This window comes from Triturus cristatus, chromosome 3_1 (assembly GCF_964204655.1).
Source record: "Triturus cristatus chromosome 3_1, aTriCri1.1, whole genome shotgun sequence".
In the NCBI taxonomy this organism is placed as follows: Eukaryota; Metazoa; Chordata; class Amphibia; order Caudata; family Salamandridae; genus Triturus; species Triturus cristatus.
In genome coordinates, this window is record NC_140583.1 from 317,394,123 (window position 1) to 317,411,103 (window position 16,981).

Below are 16,981 nucleotides of genomic sequence, written 5' to 3' on the forward strand. Positions count from 1 at the left end.
AGTTTTGTGAAGATTCATGAATCGGCGCTTAAGTTATTACCAAACTAAAAAAATCAATTTCCTATGGAAATGTGGCCCTAAATAAACTACCCAGTGGCACCCACCTGTGAATAAGATATATATGTATAAATAAGACCCCCTTTTAGAGGACCACATGGAACACAGTAATTAACGGGCTAACTGTGGTGGTTGAGGCCTTTTACATGTGATGTCCAAGGGCCCAGCCTACAATGGATCCTGAACAACTGGGCCAAGTACCCATTCTGCACTTGACTGTCAGTAGTAGTAGTGGACAAGCAGTCAAAGGTTCCCTCAGAAAAAGCACACAGCAGTGTCAATAAATCAATGATCAGTCAAATATTTATTTTTATAATAAAAATAAGTATTTTATTTCTAACTCTATGCATTCATAAAAAGGTTATGACATTTATAAACAATAACACATTTCCCCTTTATGTTTGGGTTTTAGTGTTTCACTGGCAAAGCCCTGTCCCACCTGCTTTACGTAATGTTGTCAGGGTTATTCCCCATTCCCTGGCAGCCATGTCCAGGGAATGCTCATTAGTAGGCCTTAACTCAAATGTCCACTCCGACTCTTAGAAAATAGTCAAAAGTATCTTGGTGCACTGGCTCCCCGTCAACAAGAGGATATCCTTCAAGCTCCTCTTCCACGCACACAAAGCACTCCACAAGACCGGCTCAGCCTACCTCAACAGGCGGCTCTCCTTCTACATCCTCAACCGCCAGCTACGCTCCGCCGACCTCTCACTCGCCACCCCCGCGCATCCGAAGAACAACCACCGGCGGGAGATCCTTCTTCCACCTCGCCGCCAAGACATGGAACACCCTCCCACTGAGCCTACGAGAGACCCAAGACCTGCTGACCTTCAGGAGGATACTCAAGACCTGGCTGTTCGATCAGTAGCGCCCCCCCTGCCCCCAGCGCCTTGAGACCCTCGCGGAAATGTAGTGCACTTTACAAATGATTGATTGATTGATTGATTGACTGGTGTCACAGCTCTCTTAGTAGTGACTCCTCCGGGGCTCAGCAGGCTTGTAACCATCTTTCCTGCTCCAGCAACGAGGAAGCTTGCAGCTTCTCAGCGGGTGCCTGTTAGATCTGGCTTTTTCAGCGGGTTTACCCCAAGACGTTTTGTATTTGGGTCTCCTGTTTTTGACCCTGTTTTTGTTGGTTTTAGGACTCTGGGCACTTTACCACTGTTAATTAGTGCTAAAGGGCATAAGCTCTCCATGTAAATTGTGTTTATGGATTGGTGTTGCCATGATTGTTTTTTTTGATTTACTGGTAAGTCCCTAGTACAGTGCACTGAGAGTGCCAGGTTGTGTAAATCAAATGCTACTAGTGGGCCTGCACACTGATTGTGCCACCCACAGACGTAGCCCTATAAAGTTATCTTAGACCTGCCACGGCAGTGTCTGCGTGCAGTTTGTACTGCCATGTCGACTTGGCAAGTGCACCCACTTGCCAAGCCCCAACCCTCCCTTTTATTACATTTCTAACAGTGCTCCATCTGCAGACACCAAAAGGTTCCAGTCCTGTTCAGTAAGCCAGCTGCATGCGGGAGGCACAGGAGCACAAGGCAAGTGCAGGCTCTCCTTTGAGTTTAAGTGGTCTGCTCTAGCAGCGATCGTAGGTTCTCTGGTGCCGCTTCTGTCCAGTAAGTTCTGTGCTCCCCAACGGGGGAGAGGGAAGGTTGTATCCCGTTGCTCCTAATCTGGGTCCCAATGATGTGGCAATGCACCCTAGGTGTTCTCCTCAATTTACCGGATCAGGTCGGGTGCAATCCTCGATGCTTCCTTGTGACCAACAGGTCACATGACTTCACAATTCTTGGGCGCTGTCCTTAACCTCACAGCACTCTTGATACCAGCAGCCCCTTCTTGCATATAGGTTTGCCGCAACACTACCAACTGAGTCATCGGCCCTCACTGCACGGCAGTCCTTATAACAGTGGCCCCTCCTGGCCCACGGGGTTACTGCTATGGTTCTGCACAGGTTTTGGCCCTCATTATCCATCTGTATCTTTCACTGTGGCCTCTCCGGGCATATGGGGGTCATTGCAACAGTGCCATAGAGGCTTTATTCTCCCTGCACAATTCTCTGCTAAAGGTTATCTTCAAGACGGCACTCTCCTGGCATACAGGGGTCACCAACTTGTCTCTGCATATGGGTAATGACCTGATCGGTGCATTGGCTGTCTCCTCACACCTCGCACAATGAGTCCACTTGACAGGACTCCACATTGGACCTCGCTCCCTCCAGTACCCACCTCTTCCTCACAGGGCATACTAGTTTTGGCTAGTAGTAGGCAGATGCTGGTGCTCCAGGCTCCACAGCAGGTGATTTTGGTTTCCCTTGCTGATGCCCCCTCACCCAGCAGGGGGACTGACATGCCTTGGCCCCCAGTCCTGGTCACATGCAGAAGTCTTGCAGACCTTCTCTTCACAGAGTCCATTTGGCTGCTTGGCAAATGATAATTTTAGTGGTCTCAACCTCTTCTTGTTGTAGTCCATTTTCAAACACCAAATATGATTTAGGGTCCGGGAAGTTTTATGTTGGGTTCTGACTCTTTTAAAATACACACTTCTCCTCTCCTTCTCCTCTTGAAAAAACGTTTGTCACAGCAGGAACGACTACAAAGCTGATAGCCCCACAACACAGGCCATGGGAGTGACTAGAATCCACACCTAGATGTCAGCAACAGTGATATGTGCATCAAATGGTTAATCTAGGGCGCTCTCATCCACTTCAGTCTTTGATTACTTTGTCAGCCCCCTCCCCTTCCTGAGATTTATCCAGGCCCCTTCCTTGTGAACTCTCACTGAATCAAAAAGCACCCTTTAAAATGTACACGCAGAGTCTCTCCCTTCCACAGTGTGTCCCACCCAGCTCACAGGAATGATGTAATACACAAATCTGTCCGGGGGAATTCCTTTATCTACTCATGTCTTCACCATGCAGGCCTACGTTTTCCAAAATGGGACCCAGGTCCTCCATGAAATGTACCATTATAGGCGTACTTGCATTCAGTGTATGTACACAGCACACACACTGTCCAGTACTGTTACCTCCATATATTGTGCCACCCCAGGCACACAAACATTCAGCACACATTCATTATTATGCTCATGCAACTCAGTACTGTAGCCTTTCTGTGTTGCACAACTTGTAGGCAAACATACCCCCAATACAAACGTTCATCATGTCTACACTGCACAACACTACACACCTCATATATATTATAAAGCATCATTAATGCCATGACAGATTTAACTCCCTTAGATGTAGCAAGCATTTGTTATGTGCAACATTGTGTGTTGCGTGGGTTTAGCTGTAGGACCTGTCTTGCAGCCAGGCCTTGCTTCCAACTCCCCGCTGGTAGCCAACCCCATTCTGCAGAGTTTGCTCATAAGGGGGGTGGCCATAGGGCTTGGCCTGTCGTCAGGCCCTGTGGACAAACCCTCCAGCAGGCTGCCAACCCCACACCGAGGATAGCTTTTGTGTGCGCAGTGTAGGGTTGGCCTTCGGATCCGGGAACTCTTCCTCTGGGGCCAAAACATATACATTCAAGGGAGGGTGGCATGCAGCCCCCTCCCTGGCATGCAACCGCCTCCCTGACCCTTAATTAGACCCATGGACATCCTTCCCCTGGGCCCATGCCAATTAAATGGGCCCCAGGAACACATCCTCCAGGGCCAAATTTCTACCTGAGCTTAATGATTCCCCCGGGACTCCATTACCCAGGGCTGTTCCTTTTTTAATAGGGGAGGGGGGCTGCACAACCCCCATCCCCTAGCCTATTTTGGTCCAGGGGACACCATTTCCTTGGGCCTTTAATTGTTTGCAAGGGGAGGGGAACTGCACAGCCCCCCCACCTGAGCCTCATCAGTCCCCCGGGACCCCATCCTCCATAGCCCATGCCAATTAAGAGCGAAAGGGCATCCATCCCCTCTCCAAACCTTCTTGGGCCCGAGTACCCCATCCCCAGGTCATAATTTAATAAAAAAAGGGAAGGGGGAGTTCAGCCCCCCTAACTGAGCCTCATTAGGCCCCAGAGACCCCATTATCTGTGGCTGTAATTTTTTTAATAGGGTCGAAGGTCTGCACAGCACCCCTCACCAAGCCTATTTTGGTCCTGGGGATCCCATTTCCTTGGGACCCTATCAATTATAAATGTGCCGGGGCACCCACCGACCAACATGTTGGGGGCTGCAGAGGGAGCCCCAAGTCCTGTGCACCCCCAGCTAGCTCCCCACATGGTATCGGAGCTGGCAATGCTCCTGCCTGAGGGAGATGGGTTCCCTGGGTTCTATAATGGCTCTGGTAGGGGGGCCGCATGCCCCTCTCCTTAAAGAAACAATGGCCCCCCAACATCTTAAATATACCCACCTCGGGGGATTGAGTCACATGTCCCCAAAATGAGCTTGAGGAGGAGGACCATCCTGATGGCCATATCCATATAAATATATACATTTTTCTCATGTTGCTGGCAGCCAGTCAGAACGCTCACACCCGTGGGAATCAGATTACCCCGAGAGAAGTGGCTCAAGGTGAAAAAGCTCCCTGTGCCAATTAGAATGCTCTATTTTTTACAATTCTGTTCAAGGGACTCTCTGAAGAGTCCCTCGAATCCACCAGTCCAGAGATACAATTTTTAACCCTTCATTTCTCAAAAACTACTGAACAGATTTACACCAAATCTCAAAAGTGCAATCTGCATACCAAGATCTTGCTTCCTGCCAAATTTGGCAAAATTCAATTGTGCCGTTTTTGTGGTACCACTGCCTAAAGAAGTCTATGGAAAGTGCATGGGGAAATTAGCTTTTTGATCCCCTTTTTCTCTGCCCCCACTTGACCAATCATCCTGAAACTTTCCAGAGGTGAATGTGCTTTTTAAAAAAATGTTTGGTGAAGATTCGTCAAATGGTGCAAATGTTATTAGCAAAACAAAAAACAGCTTGTCTATAGAAAAGCAATTCTAACTATAACGACTCAGTAGCGACCGCCATTGGGTAATGAGACAGAATATATAACAGGTTACTGTGTATAATGAGCCTATAATGCTATTGAGGGGTTCAGGTGACATATACAAACGACAAGGCCTAAGCCAAGTGGTTTATACATTTCACCTAAACCGCAGAATATAGGACCATATTAAAACAATTTACCTTTTACATATTTTTTTATATACCTGATTTATTATTTGATATTAGTAGCATTTGAGCGTTATCTATTGGTAGTCATTGTTTGCCTGGAACTGCAAGTATGCCTGTCAATGTTTTGACCAGTATTAGTTTTTCTAGGGGAAAAATGTGCTAATATTTAGAATGTGTTTACAATAATGTGTATTATTATAAATCATCATAAAAATGCAAAGAAATTAGCTTTTCTTTTATGGTACCTTGACAATAACGAGAATGCTGATATAAAGAAAGAAAATAAAGTGGAATCTGGGACAGTGTAACTGAGGAAGATTAATTAGTAGATGCTTACATCAAGGACAGGCTTGATATTGAGGCGCTGATTTACTGTTTTACGAGGAGCACTGCCATTGTAAAAGTGTTTTAGCAGTACTGAAAGAAAGAGAAAATGTCATGAATGATGTAATACATGAGGTCATAAGCAGTGCATGATGGGGTGCAAGTTATAGTTAGTTCACTAAAATATAAATGGTATTCTTTAGTGGTTCTGGGTTTTTTAATGTTCGCTTCTGTCTCTGTCCAGCACTGAACAATAAAGTCATTTTAACCATTGTTTTTTCATAGAATTTCTGGACTTTTGTAAACATATGTTAAGGTCTTAGCACCCAACCTAACACATTTTCTATTCTTTCTCAAATATCTTTCTCATCCATGACAGTAAAACCTCTGACATGCAGATTGATACATGTGCTTTTAGCACTAGACGCAATCTGCCTGTTACCTCTCTAGTAAGCAACTGCAGCAGAATTTATATCTTTATAACACATGCAATTTCTGTGTAGCCTTTACCACACAGATGTCTTTACCACATATGCCTTTACCACACATGGTAAGTATATTTAAGGTATATATATATTTAACTGTTAAAAACAAAGGTTAAAGTGACATTATAGGTAGGTGGAAATGTTGGGTTAAAATGTTACATTTTACTCAAAAAACTTAAGAAATTGACCAGGTCTTGTTTTTTTCACAGAGTTTTAATAATAATTAATTGAAGTAACGATAACTCACTCCCTCTGCCATCACAGTTTTGTCGTCATTGATTTCATTTCAGATGTTGTATTTATGTTATCAATGATGTCATAGAACATCATGAGTGATGTAATAAGTGAGGTAATAAGCAGTGTATGGTGATTTACACAAACAAAGCACAATTTCTGGATTTCTGCCAAAAAAAGTGTAATTCCTCTCAGACATTTTGACTGTTTCTCTGTTCAAAATTCGAGTGGGTAATTGCATGGAGAAAATGTGTTTTGGGAACCCCCTTTTTTCTCACCCTCTTTTTAGTGGATCACCCCGAATCTTTGTAAGAAGGAGCCAAGGTGGATGAATTCTTCCTTAGGAAGGTTTTATGAAGCCTCACAAAACAGTGCTAAAAGTCTTAACAAATCAAAAAATGTATTTCTTATGTAATCCTTGCTCTAACTAGAACTACACAGTAGCGACTGCCACCCTGTAATATAAATGTATCTAAATCTCTCTCTGTATATACATATATATATTTATACATATATATATATATAAAATTTATTTATATCGCAAAACATCAAAAACAGATTTTATTTGCTAACAAACAGAAATGGACAATAGACCAACTCATCACATGTAAATGTCAATACATGGTGTACATCATTCAATGTCCATGTGGCTTGAAATACGTGGGAAGTACTGTATGCAAACTTAAAAGAGTATTTTGGAACATGTGCAAGCTACGATAAAAAAAGATCGGAGCAGCGCAATGCCCAAGCACATGGAGTAGTCCAGTAGTCCAGATGGTGGTAAGACTGACACTCTCACTTGTAAATTGTGTAGTCTGGTGCACTCTTTTAATGGTGCGGGTTGGTAAATCCTCCTGAGTGTGAGGTATACTAGATCAATACTTTAAAAATTGAAATATGTTTTGATAAAATGATTTTGAATTTGGGAAACTTTGAGTGCGGATTAAGGACGGCCCTCACAAGGTGGGGATATCACATTCAGTATCAAGCACATGGAGTTCCATCAGGTTAGTCATTGGAAAAAAATGAAATTCTACGCAATTGAACAAGTAGAACGTCATGAGCGGGGGTTGACCGTGAATGCAAGTTAAGACAACGTGAATTACGGCAAATTCTAAACCTACCTACATACATTCACCCCACATAGTCTGAATCAGAACAAAGAACTGTACATACATTTGTAATGTATTAATTATTTTCTGACTTCTCTCACGAAAAATATTACATGAACTGGCTGTTTTTATGGTTCACCTAGAACATGTCACTTTTACACAAATGAGGTGGGGTTATATAAAAAACATGACTGTATACATGAATATGTAATAATATGAATACAATCCAATAATTAAGGCACCAGCTGGAATCTTATCCCTGCTAATAATTGGAATTGTGAATTACCTAGCAGTACGATCTAGCAGAGAGCTCTATACACATATATATGTAATAATGTAACTATGATCCAATAATTGGGCACCAGCTTACACTTTATTCCTGCCCTATATAGCAGGAATTGTCAGATACCTAGTAATACGATCCAGCAGAGGGTGCTTAAAATCATTTGAAAGATTAATGACAAATTAACTAGTAATTCTGCACCAATGAGAACTTTCCATTGGTGTCAACGTGATATGATTTGATCTCACGATATCAATATGATAATATACCCTTACACTAAAGTAAGAGGTAATGTTATCCTCTAATAAAATTAATGGATTGTAAGACTTTTTTCATAATAATATAACTAGACCTCAGTTTAAGCAAAAGGCGCAAGGAACTCCGGAAGATTTCAATGATCATAGCACTGCCGGTAATATTCACGCAGGGATTCAAATTCCAATCGGCAAATTATTTGTACAACCTTCAGAAATAATATCCTTGCCTTAACATTTTAGGAATGCATTGTTTGAATTCAGCTAAAAAGGGAGCCCCTTTACACTGTGTATATATATACTCCCTACTGGCGGCCCCCTCCTCTTTAAACCCCCCCCCCGCAGCACACAGCTGAAGGTTGTATTCGGTGTTGGGTTGTCTGCCTTTGTTAGGTTGGCCACAGGGCCTAGTAGCAGCCAGCTTAAACCATTTTTTTTAGAAAAATAACGTAATATTGGTAAAGACTTAATTGTAGAGGTTGTTTCCCCTGCCGCATCATCACAGAGTTGTAATCAACAACTAGAGCGCTAACATTTGTCTTGTCACCAATGATGTCTTTGCAGATGTTGCACTCATCTTATTAAATATGTCAAAGACCATGTCACTGGTGAAGTAATATCTGAGATACTTAGCAGTGCATGTTGAGGGTGCAAGTTATGGTTACTTTAGACCACGAATTATAGTTACTAGAGATAACTATAACTGGTGAATTTCTGTGTTCTTTAGTTTAAAACATTATATTGTCCTTGAAATGTTCACCTAACTATAATGACTCTTTACCCATAGTTTTTTAGTGAATTGCTAAGGTTTTTGTTAATGTAGATTAAGATGTAACTATAACATTAATTTAATCTTTGTTTTTTTCAGTGAATTTGTAAGGTTTTTAATGTAAAGCAATATTTTATTATATTACATAACACAATCCCCATGCCACACACAAAGCAGCCAGTCTATGCTTCCAACTCCTCACGGGCAGCTAGCCCGACACAGCTCCTGGCTGACTTTTAGCCACGCATGGCATGGGGTTGGTTGTAGGCCCTGACTATAGGCCAGGCGCTGCGTACAACCCCTCATAGGCAAGCAACCTCATGCCATGCACGGTCTTCTAGCATTCACTACGTGCAGCAGAGCTCGCAGATCTTCACCGCACTGAGGTAGACTTATTTACTTTGTCACAACTCCAAAATATAAAAAGTGGGCTTATTGGTTTTATCAAGGGGTGAACATATCAGTATATATAATCAGTATATATAAACAGATCTATCATTTTCCCCCAAAAATCAGAAATATTTTTAATGTAATAGATATTTCAGTTATTCACACAATATAATATTTAATAAAATCAATTATTATAGAAACGTTTAATAACGTATTAATTAAAAAAAATTGTTCTCTTGACATAGTTTTTGTTATTACATTTTGGGCTAAAACCTAGAAAAAGGAGTCATAAGCTCTCTTTTAACATAACCCATAATTTGCCATCATAATAACAACTAAAAGAGGCTCTTGACCCAGGAGACTTACAGTTTTTTATGTTGCTTGGGGGCTGCTGCACTGCCTGCTGCCCTCCCCCCCGCAATGTTAAAAACAGATTAGTGGTGCCCTGCCCCTTCTATGGACATCACTAAGATCATAAGAAGAAAAGTTTAAACAGCCCTCGCAGGGCTGTATGGTTTGCTCCTTCAAGGAGAAGTGAATTATAAGTGAATAGCTCCTGATGCTGATTTATAAATACCATTTTCTTTATTTATATTTTTGATATCCCAATGCCCACCTGGGACACAGTTTTTTATAATTATTGGGGATGGGGGCGTGCAGCCCCTCTCCCCAAGCATTTCCAGACCCTAGAGACCCGATCTCAGTGTGCAGTATATCCAATAATGGGGACGAGAGCACACGTCCCTCTCTTTTTGAACCTCTAGCAGCCCCAGGGACCTAATTCCTGAAACCTTTTCTTTTAAAGGGCGGGGCAAATGGCTCCCCTCCTAGAACCTTTACTGCCCTGGAGCCCCAGTTCCCACTCACCCAGGGTACACACAACAAAAATGGAGGCATCCTGGATGCAGCGGGAGCTGGCAATTCCCCAATCGGGTGGGTGCAGGTATTTGTCACTGCTCCCTCCAGGCTGGAGCAATCTGAGTTTCTCCCGCTAGCAGGGAAAAAAAGGTCTGCTCCTACCCGGCTGAAGCATTTTAGCAGCTCCCACTGGATGGGAGCAAGACATGCTCTTCTGGGCAGGGAAATTGTGTCCCTGCGTGAGATCCTCAGGACACCACACTGGAGGCAGCCACGAGGGATAGGGTCCCCTGGGCCATAAAAGAATGGGTGTGGGGCTGTGCACCCATCTTCCCTTTAATATTTATGCCATGCTCCAGGTGATGGGGTCCCTGGGGCCGTGATTCGATGGATACACAGACCTAACTATAACTAACTAGTAGCAACCGCCACTGGATAATACATACTAATTATATATACCAAACAATGAAAGTTTAAAGTGGCATTTAAGTTAGGTATGTTATTAAGATCTTAACTTAGATAAAAAAACAACTATGTCTTCACATATTACATCACTCATGGCATGTTAAATGATATCATTGAAGACATCACTGATGACATCAATGATGAGCTCATGGTCATATACAGCACAGAGTTACTAAGTGCACACGTGTAGGTCGATATCATGGAAATAGCCCTGGAGACAAGTACAGTTGTGTATTGTAAAAGTTATATCATGCACTGTTTGCAAATTGCTAAAGTTTGGGGTGGGCGAAGTATTCCATGTTAAATAAGGTTATGGCTGAGCACATCTGATGTCGGTCTCAGAGGTATGTTTGAAACTAGCCTAAAACTTAAAACTAATGCACTTTCTAAAATATCTGGAGGAAGGCAAAAGCTGCTGTTAACAATACATTAACCACTAGTGGTCATATAGGCACATGCCCATGTTAAATAGTTGCAAAACAGTGGTATAGACCTACTGTACATGCTGTACATAAGTATTTCCAAACATTTACTAAAGCTTTTTTAAGCATTTCAGATTACTGAATGATGCAGAATGCAGGGGTAAGTATCCCACTTAGAGGTGGCTTATCCGATACTGGTGGGTAATCACATCTCTAAGGTTGTATGCCATTATGCCTATCTCAGGAATGTGTGTAATGTATTAAACCATGAAGCGTTGTCCATAGGGCCTGACAGAAGGTGTTTTTACATTGGCAAATGTGTACCTATCAACGTCTTGAAGCTGAGGGTCATGTTAAGTTTTTAGGCGGTGAATGCCATTAGGGTAAATTGAAAATTGTCCATAGGTGTAGCGTGTTGAATTACTACACATCATAATAATGGTATGATGTCATCAGGGATGTCTTCAATGATGTCATTTGAGATGTCATTAAGTTGTCATCAGTGATGTCATCAATGATGTCATTTAACATGTCATGATTGATGTAAATTCTGAATTTGGTGCATAATTTATTTTTAGCTCAGTAAACCATAACTGATGGATTTCAGAGGTATTTCTATGCGAATGTTTACCTTATTTCAACATCTAGCTATAATGTCACTTTAACCTTTGTTTTGTTCTGTGAATATATATGCATATTTTAATTGTGAAAAAATAAAAGTTAAAGTTGCATTATAATTAGGTGTTGAAATACAATAGGAAAGTATGTTTAACACAGACAAACTACTGAAATTTGCCAGTTATAGTTTAGTGAGCTGCCTATAGGGTATACTTAATTTGTAATTTGAGAGCATCAGCATGGCAGCTTCTGGCATGAAGTACATAGGATATGCTATTACCTGCTGTGGAATTTCTAAATATAAATGTCATTAACTTGCGACCCTTTATCTTTACTCTTAAGTCCAAGACATCTGTACTCTATTGGCTATAGTTTGCTATGAATATTACATTCAAATTATTTTCATTAACAGTACAATGAATGCTTTCAATTCCTTTATATTACCATTCCACAAAAAAAAGGTTGTCTATATAGCTTGACTATAGAGTGACCTTTGGTAAATAGTCCTACTATTTAGGTTTTTTGGGGGGAAATTCTTCTTCCACATGCACAACAAGTTAACATAGCTGAGGCTTAAGCAGGTGCCCATTGCTGTACCTATTACCTGTAAACTGTAATAGCATCCAGCATACCATGTAGTGAGCAGTAGAGTGACCTGACCTTTTTACCTGTGTCACCGGAGTGAGGCCTACAGGCTGACTCATGTAAATTTCTGTTGCTCTGTTCTTAACTCATCCTTGGGCTACATCAGATTAGCAGGTAGTGCTGTGCAGTGCATGCATTATAAGCATACACTGGGTGTATGTGTGCCTGTGAATTGTACAATACATGGAAGATGTAGTACTGAGCTGTACATGTGTGTTATATGCATGTGCTAGGTTTATTTGTAACTGTGAATGGTACAATGCACAGAAGATTCTGTGTTCCCTTTTGAGAGACCCAGAGCTGACTGGATTAGCATGAGGTAGAAAAATCCCCCAAGACAGAGTAGTGGATCACTGCTGTTAGAAATGTGACTCCTGGATGGCTGAGGTATGCACCAAGGCCAGGCAGTAATGACCACTCTAGTCAGCGTTAGCTAGATACACACTAAAAGATGAACTATGCTCACCCTCTGGTAGCTTCGCACAGAGCAGTCAGGCTCAACTAAAGAGGCAATGTGTAAAGTATTTGTGTTACACACACACACACACACACAGTAACACAATGAATACACCACAAAAAACTCCACACAGGTTTAGAAAAATAGATTATTATATTCTGAACAAAACAAGACCAAAATGACAAACAACCAGTGTACAGAAGTTGAGGTATTGAATTTTAAAGGAATAATTGCAGTATAGCGCTTACAAAGCAAGTAGCGCTAAAAGGTTACTTTAGGTCCCGCTGGACCGGGACCAAGTCGAAGTTCAGGCAGGCCTCGTGGAAGCGCAGGTGGGCTATAGGACCCCGGATGCCCAGGTGAACAAAATAACTTTTCTCGTCTCAAGATCCTCTCCATGCAGTGAAGGCAATACATCGGTTTCAATTCATGCAGGTAGATCGATGTGGCGCACTCAAGACCGTGGCCGGGACCATGGACCGGTTTGGGTCGTCGTTGAACCTTGGAGTTACTTTGATGTGTCAAAGTTGAGCCTCGCAGTCAAGACCTTGGATCGGCACTGCATTATCGTCGAACCTCGCAGTCAGGTCCTGTGTTGTTATCCAGCTGCACAGGGATTTCTCTAGATCGGCACTGCATCGGCATCGAAGTTCACTGAGTCAGTTCCAATCGGCGCAGCGGTGATAGTGCGTCAATTTTGTAGCAAAAACCACTGCAGAACCCACTTCTAAGGCCTAGAACCTGGAGAGAGCACCTTAGTCAAGGGTCGGACTCACAGATGGCAGAGTCCAGCTGCACCCGCAGAATTTCAGGAAGTCTTTTGTGTCCCTGAGACTTAAGAAAACAGGAAGCAATCCAGCAAGCCCTTGAAGATCACTTGGAGGGAAGTCAGAGTCCAGCTCTCCTTCAGCAGAGTCAGGGAGCAGCAGGGCATCAAGCAGAAAAGTAGTCCTTCCTGAAAAGCAGGCTACTCGAGTTCTTTAAGCAGCACAGCAGTCCTTCTGACCGAGGCTCAGTTCAAGATCCAGAGGTGTCTAGTTTCAGTGGGTCAGAAACCCAGAGGTGCCTTTGGTGTAAGGGGTGACTTCAAAGCAGCTCTCTGAAGTGCACAAGGATCCCTTTTCGGGCTATGTGAGGTGGGTAACCTCTGCAAGACTCCTGCCTGTGACCAGGCCCGAAGGCTAGGGCCTGCCAGCCTCCCAGCTGGATGAGGGGACATCATCCATACAATCTAAGACCACCTGGTGGACATGCTGGGCTGATGGCTCAATGCCAGGAGAGGGTCCCCAGGGACACAGGAATCTGAGACAGACCAGGGGCCAAAAGAGCAAACGGCTGCTAATGTTGCCAATGATTGCTTTGTGGAACCATGACACCCTACTCTTTGTATTATTATAGCATTTTGATATTTTTCTTGTGCAAAATGTTAGGTTTGGCTCATATAATGCATGTTTGCAAAGTTACTTGGCTAGACACCATGTATGTCTATATATCTAGGACGATCAGTGAAGCCTACTTAAGTATGAGTCTTGACATATTTAAAATAAAAGATTTGGGGAGTGGAAGAAACCGTTGTCAATTGTTTTTAATGCAAGTTTTACCAGTAATTACATGTATTTCTCCTCTTTAGGGGGCTTTATTTTGACTTTCTGCATTGACCATTCAGCGCTTTATAAGAGGTGGCCATCAACAGCCCGGGAATGATTTATCCATCATAGCTCCCGCCACCTTACGAGGCCGTGGTTGGACAGGCACCTGTTAGCCAGGTACGATATTTTAAAAAGGCATGAATAGCATCTATAAGGAGATTGAAACTAAAAGTGGCTGATCGAACCCGAAGGTAATATAATATACAAAACGCCCGAGAAAATGGATTTGTATGTGTGGTTAGACATTTCCCAACAGCTTTCTAGACTTTACCCAATTATGCATTCAGTCCCATGCATGTAGCACTATTAACACTCAGAAATATACTTGAGCTTTTTGTTTGTGAAGTCAGGTTTACTTTTCTAAAAAGGAAGCTATTGTACCTGATCTAACAATGGGATCTAGACCAGAACAACCATTGTTTGTGAAATGTCAGGCCATCATGTGTATCAATGTAAATTGAAAATCATGCTGTGAGTTCTCACTGGATCTGACTGTTCATAAATGTAAAGTGTGATAAAAGGTTTGTTGGGCAGCTACTGCATAAATGCATTTTTTATGATAATAGCTAGAAACAAAACATTATTAGATGTGTCTATTGTAAAAGGCAATCTAAAAAAAGTTAGGTAAAAGCCAAAAAATATTTTGGTTTAAAAAAGCACACATTGCTACAGTAGTCCTGCCACTGAAGTAAACTACTATGTGTTTGAATGTTCTTCTTTTGAAAAGGACAGGATGCAGTCACTAACCGTGTAGTTAGCCAGTGGCTGACCGATAGTCCCATGGTCTATGCTTAAGTGGACAGAAGACAAGTGTGAATGCCACAATAACAGATCAGTGGATGGTTGGCTGAAAGCGCTTGAATTAAGTACAGTATGCATATTATTATAATAAAATCACAATGTCTTGGCTAATGGCAGATCTAATAAGGACTATGTGATTCTTTTTAACAAAACCTAATGGGAATACTATGACCTTGATGGACAGCCCATCCAGATAATGACAAATAGTGAAAAACACATGAAGGCCTGTGGCTCAAGGGGCTGACCCAATGTCCACTCTGTCTCTGTATTTACTGTTTCTTTTTTGAAGGATTGAAAACTTTAGATGTTTGTAGGCAGACCTAAAAATATCTGATGCCTTTCTCTTATAGGAAGGGTCGAAACGCCGTCGACATATATAAAAAAACGAATCATTGTATCAGCACTGGTCACTAAACACAGTGTCTGAATATACTTGAGAATTGTAAATGGTCGGTTTTTGAATGTTGGAAACCAAGCTGTAAATGTCACAATTTTCACTAGTTCGTCTTTTGGTTCCATTACACACTGGGGACACTAAGCACTACTTGTTGTATATGTTTGAAAAGTCTCTTGAAAATTGATATAAACTGTGAATACTCAATCATTTTGTACTCGGCCTCCTTTCTGTCTGAAATCCATACGACCCATTGTTATTGCCATTGTGCTTTGCATTATCAATCTAGTATACTGTTGTTTCCACAAGAGCCTTTGTTTCTTGACATACAGTACTTACCCTGGTTTGTTGTGAGTGGGGTTTTCCTTGTGCTTTTCTATGTCTCTTGTAGGAGGCTTTTCCTTTTCATTCTTGGCCTTTTTTTTACCACGGTCACTCCAATAAGTTAGTCCATTATTGGCTTTTGTATTGTGTCTCATTATTCTAGTCAAAGTGTCTGGGTATATTTTAAGTTATAAATACCATCTCCTGTACAGTACTGATTCTCCCACGGTATAGCTGTCAATTGAATGTCTGCTTTGTCATGAGTGATTGAAAGAGTTTTTGTACCATAATAATCACAACAACTGTATTCCTGGAAATGTGTTCTTTCTTGCACTATGCATTCCTGACTTGGTTAAATGCAGCTCCCTTTTCCCTCAAGAAAAGACTGCGGTTTACTGCCACTCTTTTGAGTAGAGCTTTGCAAACTCCCACTCCTTTGACCTCCCTCCACGTTTAATGCCCTCCAGTATGTTGCAGGAGGGAATTTGTATGTTGCATTGGTGTCTGCCTGCCGCCCAAACTGCTTGAAATGCACATGCTGCCAGTCAGCGTCATCACAGAAGATGGTGATCTTCCCATGAAAACCATGTTTAGGAGTTACTGAAATCCAGACCCCTGTGGCATCAGTGCTCAACCCAAGTGTTTCCCCCAAAAACCTGTTTTACTTTTAAAATCCTTATTGCTTGCTGCCAGTCCGTGGGCCGTTACTTCTAATGGCGGGAGCGGGGAGGGAGGTGTGTGGGGGGGGGGGGGGGGGCCTGGCGTGCTGCCTGGTGCTTCAGAGAGGGCCTGTCGGGTGAGACCCATCTGAGGAGATACCGTCCCCTTGCACCACAAAGGCCGCTTGGGTGTGGTTTGCGCCCCATCCAGACAGATCAGCAGACCCTGTGCTTACTTTTGATGGAAACATTAGTCAAATCTTGCACAAACATTTGGAAGTCACTATTTCTCTTTGACATCCTTGCCACTCTTAATTACATCTATAACTGGCTTCAGCTTTGACTTTTCGTCCTGCTCCTGGACTCCAACTTTTTATTCTCTATCCTAAAGTAAAGCATGGAAACAGGAATGTTGGATTATTTCATCCTTTGGCTGTAGCCATACTATTAAACAGAGGAGTGGAGTGGAGTGACGTCACATGAGCCTCATAAATTCCACTTTTTTTTATTCATCCACCTCTACTCTATTCTGCGTTTTTTTATTAGCTCCTGGGACAGCATCCTTTAACTTACTGCTAGGAACACGTTGCAGAGCTGTCACAAGAACATGAAATATGACATGAAAGGATAACGGGAGACATTTATTCACCTAACCATGAA

The 16,981-nt window shown here is 42.3% G+C and overlaps 1 protein-coding gene across 2 annotated transcripts in view; it reads right to left on the reverse strand.

Annotated features, from left to right (window-relative positions):
- Nucleotides 1-16,981, reverse strand: part of LOC146860185 (dual oxidase maturation factor 1-like) — a 465,978-nt gene that overhangs the window by 60,734 nt on the left and 388,263 nt on the right. The gene's annotated exons all lie outside the window — the stretch shown is intronic.